Source organism: Desmodus rotundus, chromosome 4 (assembly GCF_022682495.2).
Source record: "Desmodus rotundus isolate HL8 chromosome 4, HLdesRot8A.1, whole genome shotgun sequence".
NCBI lineage: Eukaryota > Metazoa > Chordata > Mammalia > Chiroptera > Phyllostomidae > Desmodus > Desmodus rotundus.
The window spans coordinates 175,451,770-175,471,742 of record NC_071390.1 but is presented as its reverse complement, the minus strand read 5'-3'; positions in this window follow the sequence as shown (position 1 = coordinate 175,471,742).

Sequence of the window (19,973 nt, the reverse complement as noted above, 5' to 3'; positions counted from 1 at the left end):
CCATCATCTCTCTGACTAGCGCCCGCTTTAAGATTTGGAAGACTTCCTTCACAGTAGAAGGGGTTATCGCACACTGCCTCAGTATCTCTCTGATTCACCACCAAATTGACTCCTTCACAGGAACTTCTGGTATTGACCCCTTCTTCAACGATCCCTGGCCATAGACCACGGTCAAAATCATGCTCCAAAGCTGTCAGCAGCCACCGGGTCTCTGGTAGCTGAGTTCTCAAGTTCAGGTAGGTCACTTAAGCTTTCTGCATTGACAAGCTCCTCCTCTGCAATATGAAGGCGCTAGACCAGACTTTCTCCAAGAGTGTTTGAAACTGCCACATTCAGTGTGTACACTGCTCCTGAAATCGATGATTTTCAGTTGACTTTTTGAGAACACAATACTCATCAATTCTCCTGGGACTCTACCTCCCAGTTTAAAAACTAATACGAATAAAATGAAATTTTAAAATAAATGCTTTCCCAGTCCTAGAATCTGTGTCCAGAGCCCCAAACCCAGAGGTTCACCAGGAGTCACTCTGTGGCCTCCTCAGTCCTGCTCACTGGCCAGGCTGGTGGCAGCCGGCTTGTTAATCGACTTTTACTGCTTGTTTTCACAACAACCTTGAGACCCCTTGGAGTAAATAGCAAGAGCAAAGCATATTATCCAATTTGCAGTTAGGAAATCCAGAGCTCAGGCTGCGAGGAAAGGCCGGCTCCTTAATCCAGCCTGGTGCTGGGCAAGGAGTCACCAGGAGGTTAAGTGACTTATGCAGTTGGACCAAGCCGGCCAGTGACAGGTTTCAGGACACGGAGCCCTCGCCTCTGTGCGCTGCATTCAGTCCTCCAGCCGGCCGCCCTTCTTCCCTGAACGCCTTTTAATCCGGCATGATCCACAAATAAAGGAAATTGTGGTTTTCACATCATGATCGAGCTTATTTTTCCGCTGTGAATAATAAAAGCAGGGTAACCCACTCGTAGCTTCAGAATGTTCCCCTTCCAGCCCGCATTGTTTATTCCTCCGGCTTTCAACAGTTTTTCTCTCAAGATGTCAGTTTTTAACGCGTTTGCATAATTCTGCATTTTATTTCAGGATTCACTGTCATAACCATTCATTTCCCCGAACCAGCTAAGTTGTTGAAAAAGAAAACGGTGTTTGGAGGCCAGTCCAATCCTACAATTTAAAAGCTGGCAGGATCCGTCTTCCTTTTCTCCCCGAGGAGGATTAATTTGCTTCTTTTTTATTCTCCAAGTTTTATGATTCCAAATAAAGGATATAATGGTGCCATTGAGAGTTGGGGAAATGTGGAAGATAAATAGTCTATGTGGGAACTGCTTAAAATGAGAATGGAAGTTTTGGGGAAGGGGGGCGGGCATGGAGACGGTTTTTATCATGTGAGTGTGGCCTATTAATGATAAAGGAAATTTCCTCCTTCTAATGAGTCTTGCTTTATAGACTGAAGTGAGGGCGAAGGGTTCCATTTGTGTCATAAATGTAAAGAAGCTGAAATCGTACTCCCAAGAATGTAATATGTTTAATTTTGAAGCTGGGGGAGCAGCCGTTAAAATGTATGTTTTTTCTGGGACCTGCAACATGGAGTCCGGGCTTTTCATCTTGATTTCATTGCCTGAACGCTGACACGTTTAAGAAACATGCTAAAATCATCTGCAGGAAACTAATGGACTGAGGGAAATAATGTGAATAAATTTGCAGGAGGCAGGGCAAGTTAACCCCAATCAACTCCCAACTTATAGGGCCATTGGTGGGACGACCCGTTCACACCACAGCCACAAGGGCCCGACTCATCCTCAAAGGACTCTTCTTAAGAACCCTTTAGAATGTTACAGAATAAACTAGGCAGATGGTACTAACCTCCAGGAGCTAATAATTCAGGTCAATGCAGTAGATGTTTATTGACTAGGCTCCTCATGCAAAGCACCGTGGAGAAGCAGGGCCCATGAGGCCCAGTCCTTGCCCTCACAGAGCTCGCAGGCAGTGGGAAAGGAAGAGCATGTCTCTTCAGTAGTCTACGGTCACACTTGGAATCTAGGACCCCGGAACAGATTCATTCTGCTACATTTGATGTGGCCCCCAAAAGATAAGATACACAACACTGATTTTTTTTAAATTGCTTTATTGTTCAATTGCAGTTGTCTGCATTTTCTCCCCACCCCTCCCACCCACCCCAGACAAACCCCCCTCCCTCCCTTGCTTGCTTCCACCCTCCCCCTTGGTTTTGTCCATGTGTCCTTTATAGTAGCTCCTGAAAACCCTTCTTCCCACTGTCCCCTCCCTACTCCTCTCTGGCATAGATTGTTCTTAACTTCAATGTCTCTGGTTATATTTTGTTTGCTTTTTTCTTCTGTCGATTATGTTCCAGTTAAAGGTGAGATCATATGGTATTTGTCCCTCACTGCCTGGCTTATTTCACTTAGCATAATGCTCTCCAGTTCCATCCATGCTGTTGCAAAGGGCATAAGCTCCTTCTTTCTCTCTGCTGAGTAGAATTCCATTGTGTAAATGTACCATAGTTTTTTGATCCACTCATTTGCTGATGGGCACTTAGGTTGCTTCCGGCACTTGGCTATTGTAAATTGTGCTGCTATGAATATTGGGTGCATAGGTTCTTTTGGATTGGTGTTTCAGGGCTCTTAGGGTATAATCCCAGCAGTGGAACTGCTGGATCAAAAGGCAGTACCATTTTTAGTTTTCTGATTTGATACGCATCTGATTACATCACACTTTTGCTTACACACTCTTTTGGCTTCCCCCTCTTCCCCCTTGAATTAAATCCAGTCTCTTAATCATGACCTTCAGAGCCCAAATGCTCTTGGCACTCCCTAGTTCTCCTACCTGCTCCCTGGCTCATGTCCTTCCTGCCTCCCAAGCCTCCTGGTGTTTTGCAAGCAACCCAGTCTTGATCCTGCCCTTGGCTGCCTCTCCAAATAGACCATCTGCCTCCAAACCAGCTGTGCCCCTCTACTGGCTCAACTCAGGACTCCTTCTTTGGTGAGACCTTCCCTGACCACCACCACTCTTTCTCACCCCCTTGCCTCACTTCCTTCATAGCATCATCTTCATTAATTGATTTCCTTACTTATTACCTGTGGCATGTACCCTCTTCATTGATTTTAGAATTTATCATCTTTGTGTATTGCCTTCATTAACTGATTTCCTCATTTATTTCTGTGTCTCCCCTTGCCCTGGCCCAGAATGTCAACTCCTGAGTTGTCTACTGCAGTGTCCCCCACACCAGGGCAATGACAGGACCTCCATTAAAATTAGGTGATTTAATCAGTTGGTCAATCAATCAATGAAAACAAAAGATCAAAGACAGGTCTTTTGTGTGGGGTGAGGGATGGGGAGCAGTGTACAAGACACAGAGGTGAAGCTCAGGTAGGGAGAGCAGCTGAGTGCTTGCAGGGGGCTTCCAGAAACATGACTCAGTAGGCAGGCTGTACCTTGAAGCTACAATTCACTCTCCAGGCTCTCAGACGCTTGGCCCCTAAGAATCAAAGTTCAAGATGGTAAAGAATGTGGGATCTCTGCCTAACCCCCGTATCCCTCAAAATTTACACTGTTGATAAAATGCGTGCATCTCATCATTATTTTCCTTACGCATCTGATAAATATTTGCTGAAAAACTCCCTCCAGCAACAGATCCCCGGTCTCTAGTGCCAGGTTTTACAATATTCTCATGGGGGAAAGAGTCTTCGACATAAATAGAAACCCCTGAAAAGAACCACTTGTTCCTAAGTACGAGCTAGAGAGGCTATAAGTTTAAAATGTGTGGTTTCTGTCCTCAGCATCGTGGGGGACAGGCCCATCTCTAAGTGTATCCAAAAATGTCAGCTGTCACATTTCAGGGCAAACATGCAGCCCCAGCCGCCCGGCAAAGGTGGGCATGTTATCAGAAGGCCATCACAGAGCACTTAATGGACCTCCACTCCTAAATAAACACGGCGGGGGGATGCGGGGTGTAGCCTTACATCCTGGTTGTTTGTGTGTTCCTGTCAGACTAGTCAATTTCATTGGCTTGTGACGTTACATTTACTTCCTGGAATATGACATTGCACAGATCTGCCTTCATGGGCACTGGTGGCTAAAACGGGAACAGTTTAATGAATTGCAAGTCAGATCCTGTATATAAAGCCCACATCACACGGCGATGGCCAGGCCTCTGCTCAGCACGGGAGGATTGATCATCCCTGGGTTAGACCATGACCCTGTGCTCCCTCGCCCTTCTGCACACCAATAACCACATTATCTCATTCTCTAAAGGGCCCATGAGGTCTTCTGTGAGGCCCTTAAAATCTGGAGCCAGATTATTCTCCAAGTGTCAAAATGACTTTTTAATTGCACTGGTCACAGTTAGGCGCCACCTAAACTCTTTCAGGGGCAAGTGGACCTTTTCACAAAGACAGGCTGACTTGGGAGGAATGTGTGATCATCGTCCTCAACACCCACGTCTAAGTGCCAGCCCGAGGGTCCTGGGTTTGTGCCACCTCAGCCCCTCAGAATGATGAGCTCAGACGGATGGGTGCCATGAGTGGGCCTGCATTTAGGGCATCCCTCTGGAGAGTCCTCCCCCATTATACACCTTTTGTTGGTGGATGACTTTGTGCCTCTCCCCACTTGTTATACAAAACTACACCTATTTGGGCTTATCTGTCATTACATCTTAAGGCAAATAAATCTGTCCAAGTTTAAGTAACTAAAGGGGTGAAGCAGTCTGCTAACATCCTTCAAATCCAGTGAGCCAGGTCCATGAGAACCTTTAAAATGTCCCTCGCTTCTCCTCCTTCTGTCTGTTGCCACATCCCCACTCCAGCCCCCAGAACGGCTGTAACCACTCCTTAGTGGGTCTTCCGGAGACATGGTAGACACATCCTGCACCGTCCCATCTCTTTACTTGTGTCCAGGTAGGAAAGGAGGCCTCTGCCCTGTATCCAGCTGTCTAATTGTACCGACCCCCAAAACTTCTCATTTCGGTGGGGACTCCTCATTTAGGGGAGACTGCCTTTAGACTCTCTCCTAAAGGGGTGGAAGATGGGCCCCCTTCTGGTGGGAATCCTGCCTGCCAAGACCTGCAGCTTTAGGCCTTGAAGGAACAGGGTCTTTGACTTCCCTGGATGAGCTTTGCCTGGGACTGCCCTTTCTCTCCGTGGAAGGCAGGCAAAGCCCACCACAAGAGGTGACACTGCCCAGGTACAGGAGTCCCCCCCGCCACCACCCCAGAGCTCCACTTCTTGTGGTTTCAGCTACCCATAGTCAACCATGGTCCAAAAATGTGAAATGGAAAATTCCAGAAATAAACCATTCCTAAGGTTTAAGTTGTGCGCACTTCTAAGCAGTGAACTCTTGCATCATCCTGCTCCATCCCACCCAGGCCTTGAATGATCCTTTTGCCCAGTGTATCCATCCATGCTATATGTACAGTATAACAAGATATTTGGAGAGAGGGCGAGAGACCACATTTACATACTTATTACAGTATATGGTATAATTGTTCTATTTTATTATCTCATTGTTAATCTCTCACTTTGCCTTATTTATAACAAACTTTATCATGGTATGTATGAGTAGGAAAAATAGTAGGTACAGGGTTCAGTACCATCCATGGTTTCAGGCATCCCCTGGGGGTCTGGAACTTATTCCCTATTGGTGATGGGTGGGGAACGACTGTAGAAGAAACTCACGGTTCCTGCTCCCATTTTTTTTCCTGAAACACAGCCTTCAAGCCTATGTCTCTTTATCCCTGTTTCTAAGAGAGCAGTATTGTTCTATTTACAGCAAAAACAAGTGTGTAAGCACATGCTGAATGACATCTGACCCTCAGCTCCCTTCAGGGAGGCCACAGAGTGGTGGGGATTCGGGTGAGTAGAGATAACTCCCCTTCACACTGAGCAGACACCGCTCACTTCCCCTCAGCTCATACCAAATAGGAAAATAAAAATTAAAGAAGCCCCCAAGCCCATTTTTAGGAGAAGTCTCCTGACTGATAGCTATGACTTTAAATCTAAAAACAAACAAAAGCCAACGTGGGTCAGCGTATAGCTCCTGCCTCAGACAGGTGACATTTGGGTATAAATTTGAGTTAACATTTCCTAAAGTATATTTTATGATGTTACAGATTTCTTAAGTGTTCTAGGCTCCCTGGTCCTATAAGTTTAGAAAAATAGTGGTCTAAATAGTGTGAAACAAATTTCTCATGTCAATCTTTAATCGTTACTAATGTGCATTGTGAATTTCTGAGAGGGACGTCTCAGATGCAAGGTCCCCCAAGGGTCCATGACCATGAGACCCTTTTTCAGGACCATCTCAAGGGGCCACAGAGCAGGCCTGGGGGTGCCAGCCTAGGATAAAGGATCACAGAAGCTGCTCATACTGCTCTAGAGCACAAAAGAAGCATTGATCATCCATACGAAGCCCAGCCCAGCTCCCCGGGGTGTGGGACAAAGCCCTTTCTAGTGATAACACGTTTGTTAACTGGGCCTTGAACAGCTCTCTCCCTCGGGGGCCTCATGGTGTGACCCTGGCAGGTCTCTTCTTCCTGTCACATGAACATTAGATGTGGGGGAAAGAGAGACACAGAGACACATGCCTCTTCTGGCAACACTTTCAGTCTGGGAGGAAGATAGAAGTAAAACCAGAAAAAGGCAGAAAGGCAATATGATTGCTTCAACCAAGGTTTGTACAGAGTGCTACAGGAATAATGGAGAAGCACCCAACTTTGAGAATCAGTTTTCCAAACTGTCATTTGAGAATGAGCCTGCCAAACTGTCAAGGGCAACTGTTCCAGGCAGAGATGCATCACTCACCAACAACGCTTGCTCCCGCAGGAGATATGTACTTGGCAAAGTCTGGATACATTTTTGATTGTCACATGGAGAAGGGGAGACTTGCTACTGGCATGTACTGGGCAGAGGCCAGGGATGCTGCTGAACAGCCTACAACACACAGAGCGACCCCAACAGCCAGGATGTATCCATCCCAAGTGTCAACAGTGTGAAGGCAGAGAAGTCCTGCCATAGGCAAAGCATAGAGGAGGGAGGACAGAGACAGGGAGGGTCTGCGAGCATCTGATAATGCCAAATGGGGCTCACAGGGACCTGTCTCTGTCTTCCACCATGCCCGGGTGAGAAACTCCTCAAAGGCCATATGGGTGTGTATATTTACAGAACCTAGACTATGATTAGTACAAGATGAGTGAATAAAATATGTTCCCCAAGTGAAAGTGGTGATAAGAATAAATGCAGAAGACACAGGTGTACTAAGTTCCTGCGGCAAACATAACAGAGTACCATAACTTGATGGCTGAAAACAACAGAAATTTTTCTCCTATAGTTCTAGAGACCAGAAGTCTGAAATCAAGGTGTCAGCAGGCTGTGTTCCTTCTGGAGGATCCGAGGGAGAATCCTTCCCTGTCTCTTCTAGTGACTCCAGGTGTTCCTTGGGTCTTCACTTGGCCTTCTCCTCCGTGTCTGTGTCTCTCCTCTCCTTTCTCTAGGGACATGGTTCACTAGATTCAGGGCCTATTCAGTTAATCCAGGATGATGTCATCTTGAGATCTTTAAGTTAATTACATCTGCAAAGACTCTCTTCCCAAATAAGGTCACAGGCACAGGTACTGGAAGTTAGGGTTGAACATGTTTTTTTTTGCAGGGGGGGACACACACCATTCAAGACACTACAACAGGGGCTATGCACCTGGAAGGTAGACAAGGAAAACATGCGTAGAAAAAAGAAAAAAAGTGAATCCTTCACCTGGGTCATAATTTCTCCAAAAGTTGGCCACTCCTAGTTCTCACTTCAATAAGACAGCAAGATAAAATGTTAGGAGCAGTAGGTTTTGAAATGCAAACTACCCGTGTACAGAATATATGAGTATAAAATATTTACAATGCTAAAAGAGCCGGTTTAGGAAAAAGCTCAGGGGAGTCAACAGAAACTCCACCTAATTCACATGGTAGCTCTAGACTTCGAATCTCTGAAATCTGCAGTGGGCAAAGATTCCCTCTGTGCTGTTCGTGGAAAGCCTCACTTTCCTGGGAGTGGAGAGTAAAATTTGAAACTCTCTCTAAGAAGCTCTAGATGCCACAAAGTAGCTCAGTCTGAGCCCATTATCCAACATAAAGAACACTGGGCCTCTGTTTTAAAACTGGCCCCATCACCATAAATTACCCCAGTTCTTGTCCCAACACAACCTCAAAAGGCTGCTGTTGCAACACGGTTGCATCAAAGCTGCATTGGTGTGAGAGGGCCATATTTTAAAATGACAGATCCAAGAAGAAAGGCCTTGGTACTCTAAATGAATATATTATTTTAAAGATGAAAATGACTCCTAGACTAGCCCATCACCCAACAATCTTGATGAATCTCATGCAACACATTCTCCGCAGGTCTGAAGGCCTGGTCCCGGGCTAAGCACATGCGTCCTGCCACCATATTGGGAGGAGAATTGAAGCAAGTGCCACAGAGAGCAGGGGACCAAGGGTGCCTTTGAAAGTGACTTCAAGGTCATGTCTCCAAAGTGAGCACCATTTCAGAGGAGGGAAGATGAATGGCCGATTTAACCTAGCTCCCCTCACACCTCTAGCTGGTAAAGATGGGACTTTCCCATTTAATACAAATACTCGGGATCTTGGCCCCTCTGAGAGACAGGACGTTGGGTGAATAGGTTTTCCACTCTGAACGGCTTTCAATGTAATAATACTTAATACTCCTTTTTGAAACAGTTTCTTCTTTTTCTGAATATTTTCATGGGACTGTAACCCATTTGTACATAAAATTGGTTGAAAGTGACATGTTGAAAAGTCCGGCAAACACTACGGCGTGCTCTGTTTTCAAGGAATATAAAATTGGCTCTGTCTGACACCTTGAGTGCGCTTGTGAAAACAGAATGTCACATCTCAAAGGGTTATTCTTGATCGTTTAAAAAAATAAAATAAAATAAACAGACCTCTCGGCCAACAGCTCCTTTGTACTCTAGTTTCCATGGAGATGCTGGCAATTGTACTTTTTATGGTATGGTCTTTTTCACTTGGTTTTTAGAAGTCTGGTTTAGGCAGCTGACTTAGTGACCCTCAAAATCCAGGAAATTATCTTTATCAAGGCAGCACATGGTGGTATGAGAGATCTGAAAGATCTAGTTGAAGACAAAAAGATGCCTAATTGCAGCACAAGTTGGAGGAAGTGGTCCTCATTCTCTCCTGAACCACACTGTGAAGATTACCCATTTTATCCAGTGTCCCTATTTTGAAAAGTTCTGGATTTAAAAGACCAAATGCATGCTATCTAGAATCTTCTTTACAGATTACCCAATAATATAAGTCAATACTCCACTCTCCAGAAGGTGAAGCTTAACTTCCCCCCATCCTGAGAGTGGCTGGACTTAGAGACTCACTTGCAAAGAAGAGAGCGGGGAGAGTGATGAATAGCAACTTTCAGTGAAGAAACCTGGTGGACACTACCTTGACCAGATGATGAAGGTTGGTATCCCCAATGATAAGTCACGTTGCCCTCACGTCCTCCCTGACATGACTTAATTAGAAGGGAACTTCACCTCTGCAGAATCCTTCCCCAAACACAAAATCTCACTCTAATCATGGGAGGGAGAGAAGGAAAACATCAGACAAGACCCAATCAAGGGACATTCTGCAAACACTTGACCAGTAATCATCAGAGCTGTCAACATCACAGCAAACAAAGGAAGTAAGAGACTATCACAGGTCAGAGGAGACTGAGACATGGTGACAGAGAAAAATCGATTCCCTGGATTTGACCCTGTTATATGAAAAAAGACATTATGTGAAAACTAGTTAATTCCAAATAAAGTCTGCATTTGAGTGAATAATATTGTACCAGTGTGAATTACTCAGCTTTGACAGATGTGCCATCTTACCTGTTAGGGACAGGGGAAAGGGTAAGGAGTGAATGGGAACTCTCTGTGTTATCTTTATAACTTTCCTATGAATGTAAAATTATTTTAAAAGTAAAAAGCATATCTTAAAAATAAAATAAATTAGCACATTTTCAAGGCTAAATAAAAGGACCAAACAAAAAATAAGCATAAGTGCCATTCTACAAATACTGTATCATCTCACCTGTAAGAGGAATCTAATGAACAAAAAAAACTAACAAGCAAAATCGAACCAGACACATAGAAATATGCAACAGACTGAGAGCCACCAGAGGGACGGGGGAGAGGGATAATGGTGGGAAGACGGGGAAGGGACCAGTAAAAGAATGTGTATAAATACCCATGGACATGGACAACAGTGTGGGGATTAACTGTGGGAGCTGGGGGTGGCCTGGGTGGAGGAGGGCAAAGGGGGAAAAATTGGGACAACTGTATTAGAATAACAATTTAAAAAATTGTAAGTTCCTTTCTTTTGTGTGATGAGGTCACATTCCAAGAAGACATACGGAGACAGGATTAAGCAGAAAATACAGATAAGGCAGAGGTAGTTTAGACAAAGGTCTAAATTCTAAAGAAAAATCAGAGTTGGAGAGGAGTCTGAAACCAATATGCAGACTGTTTCCCACTGCTCAGGGCACGGGTCCTCACACCATGGCTGGAGCCATGACTTTGAGGAAGCTCTGTAAAAATGCCCATTCCTGGGCCCCCTTTCTTGATTCTAAATCAATAGATACGAGGTAGGACCCAGTCACACACCATTTCTCAGGGGCAGCATCGCCTCTCTGTAGTAAAACACAGACTCTGCAAGAAGACTCCGCAGACTCTCTACTCCCATTACTCCATATGTCCGCGAAAATGTCTCTAAATGAGATTAACATTTCAACTGTACATTGCGTAAAACAGATTGCCTTCCCTAATGTGGGTGGACCTCATTCAATCAGTGGAAGGCCTCAAGAAAACATAAAAGCTGACTCTGCCTGGCCCAAAAGAGGCGATTCCTCCTGCCGACTGCCTTCAAGCTGAGACCTAGTCTTTTTCCTGCCTTCTGACTAAATGAAAGATGGACTTTTCCTGGGTCAGGAGCCTACCAGCCTTCAGACTGAAACTACACCATCAGCTTTCTTGGGTCTCCAGGCGCCCAATCTCCAATTTTGGAACTTGTTATTCTCCATAATCACACAAGCCAATTCCTTATAATAAATAGCTTTATATATACATGCACATACACCCTATTGGCTCTGTTCCTCTGGAGAACCCTGACTAATACAATGACTTACAAGGCTAAGCACTGCGAGACAGCATCTTTGTTTATGCATTCGGAGGGTTCCTTCTTGTTAACCATCCACCAGGATGTGAGGAAGCCAAAGCATTCCATGGACAGGCCCCCACAGAGGAGAGCTGAGACCCCACAGCAGGTCCAGGTGCACTCCCGGCCAACAGCTGGCCCACCTGCCTATTGTGACAGTCAACCACCCTGACGGTTCCAGCTCCAGGGAAGCCTCCCGCTGTCTCCAGCCCAGATGATGCCGTGTGAAACAGGAACTCCTCAGGTGAACCTGATCATTTCACAAAATCACGAGAAATAATGGATGGAGTTGTTCTCACAGAGGCCAACCTGAACTTACTCCTGGAAGGACTTGACAAGGAGATACTGACAGAGACAGAAGTCAGAATGAAGGCCACAGGAACAGACCCATGGGGGTAGGCGGCATCCTGTGCTGGGAGAATCTATTTTAAAATGCTGGTTATGTAATTTACTTTGGTTTAAAAGGGTATTACTATTACGCCAGATATGTAAACCTGTAGAGAAGACAAACTCTAACTTCTCAGAACAAGGTAAGTTATAAAGAGTTTTTCTAAACAAAAGACAGCTCTCTTCCTTCCCCAGGAAAAATTTTGTCACCACCTTTTAAGAAAAAATAAGATAATTTCCTACCTCTATTTATTGTCCTTTTGAATTTAATGAATCCTTTGTTTATTTTTTAATGAATCCTTTGCTAATTTCTAGTTAGCATGGGGGGAAGCATGTTAGAGGGTGATGTTAACTTTTTGTTTATTAAGGATATCAAAACCGTGTAATTCTTTTTGAAATCTTTCCCCCTCCACTATTTGCATTTACATTTAGCATGTTTTTGACATGTAGAAATTTTAGATAGTTCCTTAAATTAGCATTCTTTTCTATTTGCAATTCCTCCCATTGTTTTTGTGCTCAAAGCAGTATTACACATCTGGAGATCAGAGAGTTGTCTATATTTCCCAACAGTTGTCCAAGGTTTTATACATTGATAAACAGATTAGTCCATATGGAATGTATGGAAGGCCCTTTCATCCCAGGGAGCCTGTGTCCCTGGTCTTAACGGCCCATATCAAATGCTCATTTCTTTGAATCTAGTACGCTGTAGGAAAACAGTTTAAGTCAAATTTTAAAATAACACTGAAAGATAAAAATTACGTAATTTATACCCACAGCAAGCCTGCTCTACAGAGAATAATTTAGAAACTAAAATGATATCAGAAAAGTAAGTATCAATTAAATAAAATATTTGAAAGCCCAAATATTTTTTTTCACATAAAAGGAACCTCTGATTTACCACCCACTAGCTGTGTGACCTTGAACAAGGTCCTAAGTTCCCTGAGCCTTGGTGTCCACCTCTACACAACCGCCACAGTAATGCCTGTTTTGAAAGGTTCTTAAGAGTAGAGATAAGTATATACAGAACTCATTGCTGGGCCTCAAATGTCAGCTACTGAAAATTTAGAGCATAAATTCTTTTCTCCTCCATCCTACTTTGAGGTGTGGACAGACTGAAACGTAGACACTTACTATGCTACACTCGACCTATTTATGCCTGGCCTGTCTCCCCCTCCAGATTAACAGTCCTTAATGGCTGGCCTGTGGGTGACTTTATTTCTGGAGCCTTAGTTCCCCTTATGGCACCTAAAGTAGGCCCTTGAATCATGTGTTGACTAATTACATGCCTTTAAAATAGTAAATAAAAATACCAGTAAGTGCAAGAGAACATTATCAACACTAATCACTGAATATAAAAATATGGAACATCAGGCCATGAAGAACACAACTTGCTGAGCTTTAAAGTAATCCCCGAACACCCACAGGACAAGATCTACAGATGTGACTAGGAGAAGCTGAAATCTCTGGGTTGTAGATAAAAACGTGTTGATATGACAGTGTTCACAGGCTTCCCTTGCCTCCACTCTCCTCTCTGCTCCTCCTGAGGAGGAATGGGCCCAGCCTGACCTGCCCCAAGGCCATAGGGTGCAGAATGGGAGGCTGGAGGAAGAAGAATGAGGCCAGAGGATGAGGGGGACTTAGAGGGAGGTTAGGACTATCTTCAAAGTAAAGGCTGGGACTGGTTGGTAGCAGAAGGGGGAAATATTCAAACACACTCCAGAGTAGAGAGAAGACTATAACGGACCCCCATGCACTGGTCACCCAACTGCAATGACCCACATTCTATGGATTTTACTTCATGTAATCCCCACCCCTACCTATTTTTGGCTGAAGCACTTAAAAGTAAACCCCACTGACCAGAAAATACATGAGCATGCATCTCTGCTGATAAGGACATAACACAATCTCATCAAACCTAACAAAATTAATGTCCTGTATCACATATATCTCAGTCCATATTTATATTTTTGTTGTTTTAAAACATTTTATTTATTTAACTTATTTTTAGAGAGAGGGGTAGGGAAGGAGAAAGAGAGGGAGAGAAACTTCAATGTGCAGTCGCTTCTTGCACGCCCCCTACTGGGGACCTGGCCTGCAACCCAGGCATGTGCCCTGACTGGGAATCGAACCAGTGATCCTTTGTTTCACAGGCCAGCACCCAATCCACTGAGCCACAGCAGCCAGGGCTATTTCAGTCCATATTTAAACTTCCCAATTATTTCTAAAGTGGAAAAAAAGGTTTTGTCATGAGAGAGGAGTGTTTTGAAGAATGAGACATTTTGAAGATTTTGAGATATAAGAAAACTAGAAAGCTGTGAAAAGATGATATGAAACATATTGCTGAGCATATGTATACCCATTACAGAGAACAAAACAAAAGTTATTTAATTCATGAGAAAAAAATCAAGACCTGTAGTGGGTTGAATGGTGGTCCCTCCACCCAAAAATATCTGTGTCCAAATGCTCAATTATCTTATTTGGAAAAAGGGTTTTGACAGATGTAATTAAATTACGGTTCTTGAGATGAGAAGATTGTCCTGGGTAATCCAGGTCCTTATCTAATGACAAGCATCCTGATGAGACAAATATAGAAAAAAGAAGACACACAGAGATGGTGATATGAAGACAGAGCAGAGAGGTGGGTGGCCATAAGACAGGAGTGCTAACAGCACCAGAAGCAGGAGGAAGAAAGAAATGGATTATTTCCTCGGGCCTCCAGAGGATCTATGGCCCTATGGAGACCCTGATTTCAGACTTCTGGTCTCCAGACTATGTGAGCACAAATTTCAGTTGTTTTGAGTGACCAAGTTCGTGATTCTTTGTTACAGCCACCATAGGAAACTGATACAAACCCAGAGGAAAATGTGGTCAAGATAAAGAAAGAAGACAAAGACTGAGCTTCCCATTACTGAAATTAAACCATTCAGTGATGGCTGGGAAGTTGAGTTCCAGGTAGGAATGAGGGAGAAAGAAGAGTCTAGATAAGCAGAAGGAGCCGACGTTACAAGAAGTCTTCAGGCCACAAGGGGGGAGTTTGGACTTAACCCAAGAAGAACTACAAGGCACTGAAGAGGCCATTCCACAGGAGACACAGGAAGAGCTCTGAACAGATGCCTCAAGAAGAAAGAGGAATAACATAAAAACCAAAAGTGTCCATCCTCCATCTGATCACTCATTGATTCCTTCACTGAATCAAAGGCACTAAGTGAAGAAAGAGCTCACAGGCTGATGAGGAAGACAATTTAATAAGCAATCACATCAATCAATGCACGACTACAGGCTGACACAAATGCCCTGAGAAGGAGGAACTTGTTTCTGCGAGTTACATGCCTAAACCAAGGTTCGAGAAGGGCTTCCCTGCATTCAGGAGTGAGCAAGCACCAGTGAACACCAGGCATTTTACTGTGTATCACAATGTGGGCACCACATTTTAATTTTTTTCTTTTATATAAAAGAAAAACTAAAGAGAGTGTGATATTGTGACATAATAAAAAATATATTTTTTTATCTTCATGTCCATTTCTGGCATTGAGCTCCTAAAACCCTGGGAATTTCCTAAGTGATGAGAGCAAAAAAGGGGCCTTTTTTTTGGTTAATGAGGTGACTTTTGGACAGCACCAAAGGCCAGGCCCTGGTTGCCCGGAGAACCAACCATGTAATTAGAGGGTTGGAACTATTATTGCCACTCCCCTGACCTCCCAGGAGGACAGACAGTTGGAGGCTGAATCAATCCCCAATGGCCAATGATTTAATCAATCACACCTATATAATGAAGCCTTCATTAAACCCAAAACGACAGGTATGGAGAGCTTCCAGGTTGAACCACAACTCATCCACATGCCACCTTGCCAGTCCTCAGACTCTAAGAGGACAGAAGTGCCTTTGTTTGGGACTTTGTCCTGTATATCTCTTCATCTGGTTGTTGATTCGTGTCTTTAATATCCTTCGCAATAAATCAGTAATCTGGTGAGCCAAGGGGTTTCCTAAATTCTCTGAGCCGCTCTAGCACATTAATCGAACCCAACAAGGGGCTCATGGCAACTTCTGATTTACAGACACTCAGCCGGAAGCAGAAGTGACAACCTGGACCTGCAATTGACATCTGAGTGGAGGGCAGTCTTGAGGGACTGAGCCCTTAACTGTTGCTATCTCTGGGGAGACAGCATCAGAATTGAGCTAAACTGTAGGATGCCCAGCTGCGTGAGAATTGTTTGGTGGGATGGAAAAATGCCCACACCCACACTGGAATCGGATGCAGAACCTCTAGGGGGGGTGATGGGAGGACCTCCCTGTATCTAAAAGAGAATACTTTTTTAACCAGTTTTCTATTTTTAAACCACCCTGCTGGGCAGTTCTACTGAGTAAGCTCCACGATAATATGGTTGTTGTTGAGCGGTACCATACTTTTCTATAAATTGGAAAATTCAAGGTTTAAGTTCACCCAGAAACTTTATTTTCCAACTATCAACTAGTATGTGCCAGGCCTGTCACAATAACAATATTAAAAGTTTGGTCACCATTCAACAAACTTGACCCTGAAGACAAGTGAAATGGGGAAAGTCTTCCATATTGAAATAATCTGGCCCTGCTATTCTCATGATTTGAGGTACCAGGTAATTTTCCATGTAGATTTGGCCTAGAAATACAAAGAAAAAGTTCAAACAGGGACATGGTGTCTTTTTGGACTAGCCCTGCAGGGATGTTTGCCTTAACCATACGTTTTTTTATTGTCCAGTTAAGTTTTGAGTAATTCAGCTGATGGGACTTTCAGCCCTGCCCATGGGCTGTGACTCATTCCACCTTCAAATTAACAGCTCTTTTGGAAAATGTTTTTTCATGACTTGGCCAAACTTTCCATGGCTTAATTTTATCCCTTTCTTCCCAGAGAAACTCTTTGAACAAGTCCAATGATCCCACATTTCAGAGGAGGCTTTATTCCCAGCCGTGGCCAACGCCTGAAGAACCCAACGATTTCCACTCTCCTTAGCACCTTCCCTTCCTCTCTGCTTATCAGCTCTTTCTCCATTGCTCACATAGATTCACAGTCCAATTATTGGGATGAAAAGTCATTGGACAAAGTACACAGAAGAGCAAGTCAGGATGCCTGCTCCTCTAAGAACAGTAACATTTTAACCAAATTGCTTTCTCTCTTAACTTCTTCATCTGAACGAAATGACTTTATACAACCTTCCACCTACAAAACCGAAGAACTCAGTCCATTCAGATCAATGTGAAACATAGAAAAGTTTGTCTACAAGATTGAAGTAACAGGTATGACATGATACAGGGTTGTCTGAGAACACTGGGATGCCCAGATACAGGGTTCTGCCCACTAGATAAGAAAGATGCATGCACCATGTATTAGTCAGCTATTTCCTCAATAACACTGCATAACAAGCCAGCCGTAAAGTAAGTGGCTACCATCCATAAGCATGCATTCCCATGCTTGTGGCTTCCTCAGGTCAGTTGGGGCAACTCTGATTCAAGCCATGGGTAAGCCGGGCTCGGCTGAAAGCCACAGATAACATTCAGGCCTACTCCACGTGCCTTTCACTCTCATGGGGCACGCTCTTCTCATGGTGGTTACTGGAACCAAGAGCCAAGTGAAACTGCACAAGCACATTTCAGGTCACAGCTGTATTCCATCCTCTAGCATTCCACTGACCAAAATATGCCACATGGCCAAGTTTGAAATCAAAGCTAAGAAGTACACTCTGCCCACAGTGGGAGGGGAAGAGTGAGTATTACTAAAAAGTCATGCAAACCGTCACATGCAACTCTCCTTCTCCCATCACATTTTTGACATGGTGTGTGTGTGTGAGTGTGTGTGTGTAAACGCATGGTCTTTATATACACACACTTGGTGCACTTGAAGATCAAGGAAGACCAGTTTCTGGAATGCATATTTTGGGAGGAAAAGAAAGTCTTTAAGAGGTAATTTACCTATTTTACCATCTTCATGAGGCCAAAAGAAAACTCTTCTGCAACTATGAGTAACTGTACAATAAAAGTGAGACCCCGATGAGTTCAGATTATGCGCCAGACATCATTCCAGGTTCTTTTCCTTCATGATTTCATTTCATCGAACTATTATTTAAACATTCCAGCTTGATATTTTACCACATACAGAATACCCTGAACAACATTAATCCTGAAAACAAAATACCTTTCCAATTCAAAAATGTCAGTTCTAAAAATATTTCTTCATTGTTGGACCAGTTTAATCAGTACTTAGTAAATATCTGACTTTTCCCAACAAAGCCTAAATTAAAGTGTTATCACCCATATGGTACAGCTCAGGAAGGTGAAGATTAGAAAAGCACAGTGTATTTGCTAAAGGTAAAGAAGCAGGAATATGAAACACGATACGTCTTGATACCCAAACCCATGAATGAGGCAATAATGAGGACTTTGTCTTGTTTCCCTGGCTTAGTCCTACCCTTCCTTCTAGACTCACCTCCTCCATAAAGCCTTCCCCAAATTCAGGTGGAATCTAGGCATATCCTGCCCATCAAGTCAGTACCAATTAGCTGCCATTCATAGAACCATGTCCTGGGACCAGAGGTCAGGTTCAGCCTGCTGTTACTCAGAGGCTAATCTATCAATGCACCAAGTCAAAGGGCAGACACAGTAGCCAGGAAGGGAGCCAGCATCTCAATCCAGGAAATATAAGAGGGTTCAAAGAACCAAAGAGTCAATGACCAGCTGCCAGGTTAAAAGCTAAGAGTCAAAGAATAAAATAAGGATTCGGGGATAAGACAGGAGAGCTCAGACAGTTCAAGAAGTATTATTTCTTTTGTGGGATTCCTTTAAAATGCCAGAGCTACATACTGCCTCCCCTGTTTCTATGGCAATTGGGCAAACCTTTATTAGAGCACTTACTTCAAATCCTTACAATCGTTTATGCAGCAGCCACTCTCACTGGTCTGTGAATTAATTGAGAGCAACAATTCTGTCACCTTCTCCTCTGTATCACCAGCACCTAATACAGATGCTTAGGCCTTCAGGGAAGGGAAGGAGAGATAAAAAGAAAAAGGCAACAAGAGAGGGAGTGAGGGAAGGAGGGAGAGAAAGGAGGGAAAGGAAGGGAAAGAAAAGAGGGGAGGGAAGGGGAGGAAAGAAGGAGAAGGGAAGGGGCAACGTTCTTCCCAAGGTTAACATGGCTAAAGTCTTGATTTCTGCCACCTTCCAGCCACAGACCAGTCCTTCTTCAGTGTTCTCCATATTTGACAAGGGCACCACTGACGACATTCTCCACAGACCAAAGCCTAGGCCCAACCTCTTATTTGTGTCTTTCCCTCGCTCCTCACCCCCGATTCATCTGCATGGTCATCGACCTCCCTGGTATAAAGCAGATTCAACCCTCCCACCACTGTCAGCACTCATCCTCCTCCGAGTTCCCACTGACCTGTTCCAGCAGGTTTCTAGTTGGCCTTCCTGCTTCCTCGCCAGCCTTCCTACAAAAGCCAACGAGAATTGTTGTAAGTGTAAGTCAGAATACAGTATTACTTTGCTGATTAAAATCCTCCAACAATGTCCCATACCCCCCAGTTCAAAGTCAAAGTCCTTTCCATGGCCTGCAGGGCCCCATGTGATCCAAACCTGCATACCCCTCTGATCTCACCTCCCTCCTCCCTGCCTTCATTGTCATGCCACCCTTTCCAACTCAAGGACTTGGGCCCAACAATCTCTGTCTTTGCACAGCTGTCTTCTTCACTCACAGTATAGGCTTCTCAGTGAAGGCTTCCCTCAGGACGTGAAAGTAGACACACAAACACACCCACAACTGTCACACACATGCCATACATGCACACTCACACACCATACATACATACATATATATACACTCACCCACTCACATGCATATACACGCATGCACACACTCTCACACGCACATATACAGGTGTACGTCATCGTAAACATAAGGTTATGAGTCTGCTGCACAATTCCAGTCTGGTCACTACTAAAAATGTAGTGTTTTCATTGTCCTACAAAAAAATGCATTCTTTACTGTAATTTCTCAAATCCTATGTATCAGCCAAAAACTGTTTTGTTGACAAGCTAGGAAACCTTAAGGAAAAGGGGCATTTTTCCCGTTTTCAGAAGTAGTCTGGAGAACTGGGTTTTAAGCCGCACACTGAGATTGCATTTAGCTCTGTGGCCCCTCCCAGAAACTGGAGCATGACGCAACTCGCTGTGACAGCCTGAGTCTCACAGCACCTGAGAAACGGGGCTTGCGTGTCAGCCACCTGAGAGCTACACGACACTGTGCGATGCTTATAAACGTTACGGGTCTTCTGGAGCCTATGAATTGCCTCCATTTAAACTCAAAAGCCCCCTGACACAGTTCCCAGGCCTGTAAAGCCTGT